The sequence below is a fragment of the Physeter macrocephalus genome, chromosome 8 (genome assembly GCF_002837175.3).
Source record: "Physeter macrocephalus isolate SW-GA chromosome 8, ASM283717v5, whole genome shotgun sequence".
NCBI lineage: Eukaryota > Metazoa > Chordata > Mammalia > Artiodactyla > Physeteridae > Physeter > Physeter macrocephalus.
Window position 1 is genome coordinate 151,980,481 of NC_041221.1, and position 9,276 is coordinate 151,989,756.

Genomic DNA, 9,276 nt, shown 5'->3' on the forward strand with positions numbered 1-9,276 from the left:
GTGTTTGGCCTTGACTTAAACGAGATCAGTGGGAAAAAGAAACAGTCAGTCCTTTCTCCATGCTGCCTGCCAAGCTGGACACCTCAGACTCCTTGAGCTTTACTCCAAAGCCTCTAGCTCAGCTCCAAATTGCGGGGGCATACTGCTTGTAGGGACCGAGACTCCCTTTCCCCGGGCACTGTTAGTGTTAGGCTGATGTGCTGGCTCTGGGTCTGCTGAAATCAGGGATGCAGTCTGCAACTACTCCCACTCTATCAGCAGCCAGAAGGAAGGAAAACAAAGATAAGGGCTGGGGGGATGGAACCAGCAGGGGACCTAAGAGGGGGGACGGGAGGGTTGAGGAAACACAGGGGACAAGGGAACAAAGAACAGAGGTGAAGGGTGAAGGGGATGGGGGTGGGGTAAGAGGGACATGTAGGACCAGGTGTCCAGAAAGAAAGGAAAGGGCCATGCAGGGGAGCCAGTGGAGGAGAGAGGATGGACCAATGGAGGAAATGCGAAGACCAGGAAGCTGGAGTGGAGCTTTCAAGTTGGTGCTAAAGCCAGGAAACTTAAAAGGCAGGGGAAGGGGGTTCTGCCAGATAAACAGGAAAACAGAGGAAGAGGAAGCCCAGTAATTAGGGAAAACCTGACCAAGGGCCCAAAAGGAGAGGAAAACCACTGTGACGGGGTGGTTGCAGAAAAGCAAGGCAGCAGATAGTGGAAGCAAGCTTTGAAGCAGGAGGGTGGAAGCAAGGGAGGCAGAGAGCAGAGCTGGGAAGGAGAAAAAGAACGAGGAGATGGAATGCGCAAAACCCAGCACGGTGGAGAGCAAGGGAACTGGGAAGGAACCATTAAAAGAATGCTAACCTTATGGTCGTAAAAACCAGAATGTGTGTATTTTGGCCTGTGGCCGTGGTCCAGGAGACACAGCGTGGCTTTTAAGCAAGTCTTGGAGTGGTTGTGTCCACACGTTAGTAGCTTGTCCTGGTCTGCTGCTTTGAAATGCAGCTGCTCTGAGTTGCCCACTTGTTGGCTGGCAGCCTGTTACTGGGGATATCAGATGAAACCCACTCTCCACACCTAAGGTATCCCCGCTCAATTTATGGTGCTCTAAGTTCAGAGGCACCACCTTTTCTTCCAGGGCCGTCGCTGCTCTTTGCAGGCCAAGAGTTGAGATGTGTATCCTGCGGGGTGACCTGCTCGCTGTCTCTCAAATCAATGGTCCCTTGGAGGATGTTTCTCGGTGGGACTGGTGTAGAGGCTCTGAGAGGGCAGAGAGGGCCATATGTTAAAGGTAATACAGAATGGAGGTTAAGGGAAGGGACCCTGGAGTCTGATAGCCACAATTTGGTTCCTTGTTTTACCATTTTACTGTATAAACTCGCATATGTTTCTTAGCCTCTCTGAGCCTCAATTACTCATCTGTAAAATTGGGCTCGTAATTATACCTATCTCATAGGGTTCTGATGAATCTTAAATGAGAATCTGTGGGGCTAGCAGAGTGGCTAGATCATACTGATGCTTATTAAGTGTTAGCTGTTCTTTTTATTATGATTTAAAGACCAGATAACTCTGTGTGTGTGTGTGTGTGTGTTTGGGAGGATCAGTCCTTGAGTGAAGAGTAAGGGGCTTAGATTTTTGTTTTGAATATTATTTAATTTATTTTTTTACACAGCAGGTTCTTATTAGTTCTCCATTTTATACATATTAGTGTATCTATGTCAATCCCAGTCTCCCAATTCATCACACCACCACCACCACCCTGCCACTTACCCCCTTGGTGTCCATACGTTTGTTCTCTACATCTGTCTCTATTTCTTCACTGCAAACCGGTTCATCTGTACCATTTTTCTAGGTTCTACATATATGCGTTAACATACGGTATTTGTTTTTCTCTTTCTGACTTACTTCACTCTGTATGACAGTCTCTAGATCCATCCACGTCTCTACAAATGACCCAGTTTCATTCCTTTTTATGACTGAGTAATAGTCCACTGTATATATGTACCACATCTTCTTTATCCATTCGTCTGCTGATGGGCATTTAGGTTGCTTCCATGACCTGGCTATTGTAAATAGAGCTGCAATGAACATTTTGGTACATGACTCTTTTTGAGTGATGGTTTTCTCAGGGTATATGCCCCATAGTGGGATTGCTGGGTCATACAGTAATTCTGTTTTTGTTTTTTAAGGAACCTCCATACTGTTCTCCATAGGGGCTGTATCAGTTTACATTCCCACCAACAGTGCAAGACGGTTTCCTTTTCTCCACCCCTTCTCCAGCATTTGTTGTTTGTAGATTTTCTGATGATGAAGAGACTTAGATTTGAAGGTATTTTAGCAAGGGAACGATCTGTGCAAATCATTGTTTGTGAAAATTGATGCAGCAGTGACATATGGCTCCTTTGGGGAGTAGGAGAGACCATTTTGGTGCCCAGAGCATGCATGAGATAGTGGGTGCCTGGACTAGGGATGGGGGTGGTGCTGAAAAAAATGTAAAGGGTATTTTGAGAGGCAGCCCAAACCCCAAAACCTTTATGATTGGATGGACAGGTGGTGGGAGAGGGACATTTTAAGCATGACTGCAAGGTTTGGGGGCCTAGAACAGGAGTCAGAGGGAGCTCTCAAGCTAAGAATGATTTTTTACATTTTTAAAGGATTGTTAAAAAAAAACAAAGAAGAACTCGTGACAGACAAAGGATGTGGTCTGCAAAGCCTAAAATATTTCCTATTTAGCCCTTTACGGAAAGAGTTACCCTATCTCTGGCCCAGCCTATGGTATCAGAAGATGACTTTGCCCCTGAAATCAGGAAGCCTGGAGAGGTACAATGTCCCCCAGAAAATTAGAGCATTGGGACTAAAGCTGGAGCAAGGTTTGTGTGAAAACTATACAAATTTGGGTCACATATTCATTCCACAAATATTTTTTGAATGTGGCTCAGGAGATTGACAGACCTGGTTGAATCCTGGCTCCATCTTCCTACCTGTCACCTTCACCAAGTTATGAATCTCTGTGTGTCTCACTTTTTTCCACTTGTAAAATGTAGATGATAATTATACTTACCTCCTGGAATATTTTTTTGGAAGATTAAATGTGATAAGACATGTAAAGCCTTTAGGCAGTGTCCGGCACACACCACATAATAAATATTAACTTTTATTGTTATTGGGAACCTAGAAGCCCGGAGATGGAAATGAACATGGCATGTGCTAAACAACAGTAAGAGGGTGAACTGGTTTGATAAATAACAGTAAGCAAATATCACTTGCCATTATTATTATCATCGATATCATCACTCTTTTCCTGCTGTTAGAACTTGGGGTCTGGTCTTGGGACCCCAGTGTTCTCATTCGTAAAGCATGAGGTTTGCTAAGATCCCTTCCAGCTCTGTCTTTATAATTTTTTGTCAATTCCTTGGTCCTTCCCCATTTCACTTTCTCCTTTCCCTCTGTGCAATTACAAACACACTTAACTGTCTTTGACATTTCTGACAGCCAGGTCATCTCTTCCCCATCCTCTTTAAAAATCCTGATCATGTAAGAACTGATTCTGTTTTCCCTCCATTCCCAGTGAGCTCTTCCTTTTGCATCCCCTCCCCCTTCAGGCATTTCCAACAAAAGAGTCAGGTCATTTTTCATGCAGTATCAGCCAAATGTCAGCCTCCGAAGCATTTGTCCTTGTTTCTCTGAGTCTCGGAAGTTCTCCGTCTTCCCACTAGGACTTTCTGAGAGCATGGAGTGGATCCCAGAATTTCTAATCCTCCCTGCTGCAACTGAGCCTCTTCTCACACTTTGAGAGAAAGGATTGGGAAAAAAAGGCTGGTGGAGGAGCAAGGCACGCAGGCCTGGCCGGCTCGCTGCTGTGCGGGTTTTGTGCTGGCGGGCAGCTGTGCCCCGCCGGTTACTTACTGCTGCCTTGAGAGGCCAGTCGGGGGAGAGAGATTAGGGCCATCAAGATAAGGCAGAGAATATTCAAACTGGAAGCAAAAAGGGGCTTGTTTTTCCAATAGTAAGTAATCAGGGAACGGGAGGAGGTAATTTGCAGATTAGGAAAGTGAACAAAGAACATAAAATTAACTTTATAGCAAAGAGGAGCACAGTCTGTTTGAAGAAATAAACCTCCATAAAGCACTATTGTTGATAAAATCAGACTGTTGATTTAAACTAAATAGGAAATATGACCAAATCAGGGTGAGGAGGGGTGCTCAGTGGAAGCTGGGGTTGAAACTTCAGGAGGAGATGGAAGGCTGATTTGGGCTTGAGAGACCTGATGTGGCATGGTGTGTGTGTGTGTGTGTGTGTGTGTGTGTGTGTGTGTGTGGAAGCTGGGGTTGAAACTTCAGGAGGAGATGGAAGGCTGATTTGGGCTTGAGAGACCTGATGTGGCATGGTGTGTGTGTGTGTGTGTGTGTGTGTGTGTGTTGATGTGTGTGTATGCATGTGCATGTGTGTTGAGGGAGAGATGTAGTATTAAAGCAAGGATGGCATAGATAAGAGGAATGTGCCTTTCCAAGATACCTAAACTGCCTTCATTTTGGGATTGCCTTTATTTCAGCGGATAAGAACAGATACTACACTTGATCTTAGCCAAAAGGCCAAGAAATGATAAGATTCCCACTTATTTTAAAAGTGGCCCTGACTTCCAAGCACTGGTAGATAGCACATATGCTCTTGCACACAGCCAGTCCCAACCCTACTTTCTCCTATTTTTAATTCTCAAATACCCACAAAAGCTCACCTGAAACACCAGTAACTCCCTGTGAACACCAGTACTGACCGAGGTACCAAAGTCCAAGAATTCCAAGGTCATGCTTTTCATCCCAAGGAGGTTTGGGCAGGACTTCTCTCCCCTTCATCACAGACAGGTTGGCCAAATTAAGGTAATACCCCTGCAGCGGGCAGTGAGAAATCCACCTCTGTGTTGTTAGCTGCCCTACAGTTCTCCGTGCTGAGCCTTCCTGACCCCACATGGACTAGGAGGGAACACTTACATGGTTTTTATTGTCTTTGACTTGCTGAGGTAGGACTCTTCCCAAGGACCGAGTTTCAGAGAAGCATTCCTGTGTAGCATTGTGTACAAAAGTCTTCATTTCCCCCTCTAGGTCCATTATCCTCCTTTGTCCGTCTTGCTCTGACCCCTGGAAGCCACAGCCTGGGAATTCCCTATTTTCTGGCTTTCTGGATGGTCCACCTTATGAGAGGCACCTTATGAGAGGTTGGAGGAGAGAGAGAGGGCAGACTGCAGACTGGCAGTGGCTTTCTCTTCTGAAGTTCAGAGCTCTCGAACTATAGCTGAAGGCTCAGCTACGGGTTTCTCTGGGTTTGGGGCCAAAGCCTTGTCCCTTCGGGCACAGAGGTGGTCCTGGCCCCCCTGCAGCTGCTGCACCTGGAATGCATCACCAGCCTTTGTTGGCTTCCTTTAAACGTGCCCTTGCTTTTAACAATCCCTTCATTATGCTCTCCTCTAATGCTCCTACTTGAGTGTGCCATTCTTGTAGGACCCTGGTGGATACAAGTGATTGTGAGTTCCTATCTGGAAATGAGAAAGCCTGGGTCATTGTAGGTCATTGGGCAAGTTGCTTCTCCTTACTCACTTCAGGTTCTTCATCTATGAAATGGGCATGATGGTGAGGTCATCTTTCAGCTGAAACATGCTAAGATTCTGTTTCTGCTAGTGGTGTAGTGGGCAGGGCTTTGGAGGAAAAAGAAACATAGGTTTGAATCCTGGTTTTGACACCTACTAGGTGTGTGGCCTTGGCCAAGTCTTAATCTCTTTGAATCTTTGTTTTCATCATCAGTAAAACAGGGAAGATAACCCTTTCCTTGCAAGTTGAGGGGGAGGGTTAAATAAAATTACATGTATGGAAGCAATTAAAGCACTTCTCGTGATACAGAAGGCATCCAATCCATGTGAGAGCCTTTCTCTTCTTTCCAGGCTATCTTGGAGGGAAAATGCCTGAGCACGAGGGGAAAGAAGTTTGTAGCTTCTGGAGGTTCCCATTCTTTTCACCTCTAAGTCTGTTTATTTATATTTGCTGACATCTCAGGTTACAGACTCCCATTCATTTATCCTTTCCAATCTGTCTAGTGCTTGAAGATTTCTCCCTGGAACCATTCCTTTAAAAGGAGGGCAGGCCTGTGGTTAGCTGGAAAGAGGGAACCAGAAGAAGCAGACCCTGGGCACCAGGCCACTCTCTAGCCTGGCGTTCTGACCAGAACAGGGATTTCTTTCAGTTCAGAGCTCTCTGGGACAGCTGACACATTTCAGGGACCTTCCCTTTCCTTCTTTATGCAGGTGTCACCTTTATAACTGAAGGGTTGGGACTCTAATTTTTCATCGTAATTGCTTATACCTAGATTTTAGGACAAAAGGAGCTCTCAACCAACCCAATCCGTAGTCCGGCCCAACCCCAAACTTGCCATGATTTTTGTATAGAGATTTTTTAAAAAGTGTATAGAGTGGGACTTCTGAAATTTTTGCTTGAAGTTTCAGTATTTAAATGTGTGCCCCACCACAGATAGATCCAGATGTGGAAAAGCTGTGAGTGAAAGGAAGTTTATCTGTAGTTTCTTCCATTCATTCTCAGTGTTCACTTTTTTCATTTCAGCATCTCAGACTCCAGACACTCATCTATAACTGCCCATAGTTGACCAGAGATCCTCTGGCCAGGATCTTTTCCAGGATCAAATAGTCCCTTGTAATTCTGCCCTTATTGAATATAAACTTACATATCTTCGGTCTGTCAATAGCCGCTGAGTGCTTTCAGGTGTATGATAATTTGACCCATTCTTCTGTCTATCCATCCATTCATCCACCTGCCAACTTAACCAGCCAATTGACAAATATTGGTTGGGAGCCTCTTATGCACAAAATGTGGTAGGCTTTCTATAATAATTTTTTAAAAGTGTTAGTCGCTGTTCCAGACTTCAGAAATATAGAGTATATTAGCAGACTCAAAACAAATAAAGGTAAAATGTTCTCTCACAATACCAGTGCAAGCAAGGGCTAAGTGTCACTAGTATTGGGGAAAGCTACCAGAGAAGGTATGGGAGCAGGGGAAATGGGAAAAAAGTAGGACATAGAATTCTAAAAGTAGACCTGTTTGGGTAGACTGGAGCGTTTGAGTAAGTAGCTGTGGTAAGATCGGAAAGACTGATCAGGACTGGTTTCTGGAAAAGGGGCTGGAATGTGAAGCTGAGAAGTATAAGCATTTCCTACATGTCATAGAGAGCTCCTGATGGTTTTTCTAGTTGGAAGAGTCATCTATTGAATAGTAGAAGTGTGCAGAGTGTTTTAGAGTATGGAGTGTTTGTATTATCTATTGACTCACTGATTCATAGATTCATGAAACAAAAATTTAGTGAGCTCTACTGTGTGCTAAATTCAGTGATCATGGCTGGACACTAGTTCTTACGGCTTAGCTCCCAGAGAAATCAAAGGAGCCCTTGTTTTGGGGAGAGTTTCTTATTTATCAAGGCCAAATAATTAACCTAGAGAACAAAACCATTGCAGTTAACTCTTTTTTTAAAAAAAATTTATGTTGTAAAATTAAACACAGATACAGAAAACCAACCCAAACAAATGTGTGACTTAGTGAATTATTATACAGTGAATAACCTTATAACTACCACCCAAATTAAGAAATAAGAGTGCCAGCCTGCCCTGTAACTCCTCCATGTGCCTCATCCCAACACAGTTCCTCCCTATCTCCAGAGGTAAGCACTATCCTGACCTTTTTTTTTTTTTTGCGGTACGCGGGCATCGCACTGTTGTGGCCCCTCCCGTTGCGGAGCGCAGGCTCCGGACGCTCACGCTCAGCGGCCATGGCTCACGGGCCCAGCCGCTCCGCGGCATGTGGGATCCTCCCAGGCCGGGGCGCGAACCTGGGTCCCCTGCATCGGCAGGCGGAATCTCAACCACTGTGCCACCAGGGAAGCCCTATCCTGACTTTTATAGTAATCTAGTCCTTGCATTTATTTGTGGTTTTATCACTCAAGTGTGCATCCCTAAACCCTATAGTTTAGTCTTGCCCATATGTTTCTTTTTTTTTGGAGTATAATTACTTTACAATGTTGTGTTAGTTTTCGCTGTACAGTGAAGTGAATCAGCTATATGTATGCATATATCCCCTCCCTCTTGGACCTCCCTCCCTCCTTCCCCCCTATATCCCACCCATCTAGGTCATCACAGGCACTACAGCAGGTTCCCACTAGCTATCTATTTTACATATGGTAGTGTATATATGTCAATCTAAGTCTCCCAATTCATCCCAGCCCCCCTTCCCCGCTGTGTCCATGAGTCCGTTCTCTACATCTGCATCTCTATTTCTGTCCTGCAAATAGGTTCATCTGTACCATTTTTCTAGATTCCACATATATGCGTTAATATATGATATTTGTTTTTCTCTTTCTGACTTACTTCACCCTGTATGACAGACTCTAGGTCCATCCACATCTCTACAAATGACCCAATTTCATTCCCTTTTATGGCTGAGTAATATTCCATTGTATATATGTGCCACATCTTCTTTATCCACATTTAGGTTGCTTCCATGTCCTGGCTATTGTACATAGTGCTGCAGTGAACATTGGAGTACATGTGTCTTTTTGAATTATGGTTTTCTCAGGGTGTATGCCCAGTAGTGGGATTGCTGGGCCATATGGTAATGCTATTTTTAGTTTTTTAAGGAACCTCCATGCTGTTCTCCATAGTAGCTGTATCAATTTACATTCCCACCCACAGTGCAAGAGGGTTCCCTTTTCTTCACACCCTCTCCAGCACTTATTGTTTGTAGGTTTTCTGAAGATGCCCAGATAACCGGTGTGAGGTGATACCTCATTGTAGTTTTGATTTGCATTTCCCTAATAGTTAGTTATGTTGAGCATCTTTTTACGTGCCTCTTGGCCATCTTTGGAGAAATGTCTGTTTAGGTCTTCTGCCCATTTTTGGATTGGGTTGTTTGTTTTTTTGATATTGAGCTGCATGAGCTGTTTGTGTATTTCGGAGATTAATCCTTTGTCAGTTGCCTTTTAGGTCTCTTTTAATCTATAGTCTCCCCCTCCACCTCTTTCTTTTTCTTACAATTTATCAGTGGATAAATCTGGGCCATTTGACTTGTCAAGTTTTTTTTACAGTCAGATTTGCTGACTGCTCACTCATGGTGCAGTTCAGTGTGTTCCTTTGTCTTCTGTATTTCCTGCAAATTGGGAGCTGGATCAAGAGGCTTGATGTGATACAGGTTCGAGCCCTTTAACAAGGTTATAGGTGGTGTTATGTCTTGTATCTGGTTCATG

The 9,276-nt window shown here is 44.4% G+C and overlaps 1 pseudogene; it reads right to left on the reverse strand.

Annotated features, from left to right (window-relative positions):
• Positions 1-4,458: 4,458 nt before the first annotated feature.
• Positions 4,459-4,589, reverse strand: LOC112062539 (uncharacterized; annotated as a pseudogene).
• Positions 4,590-9,276: the final 4,687 nt, after the last annotated feature.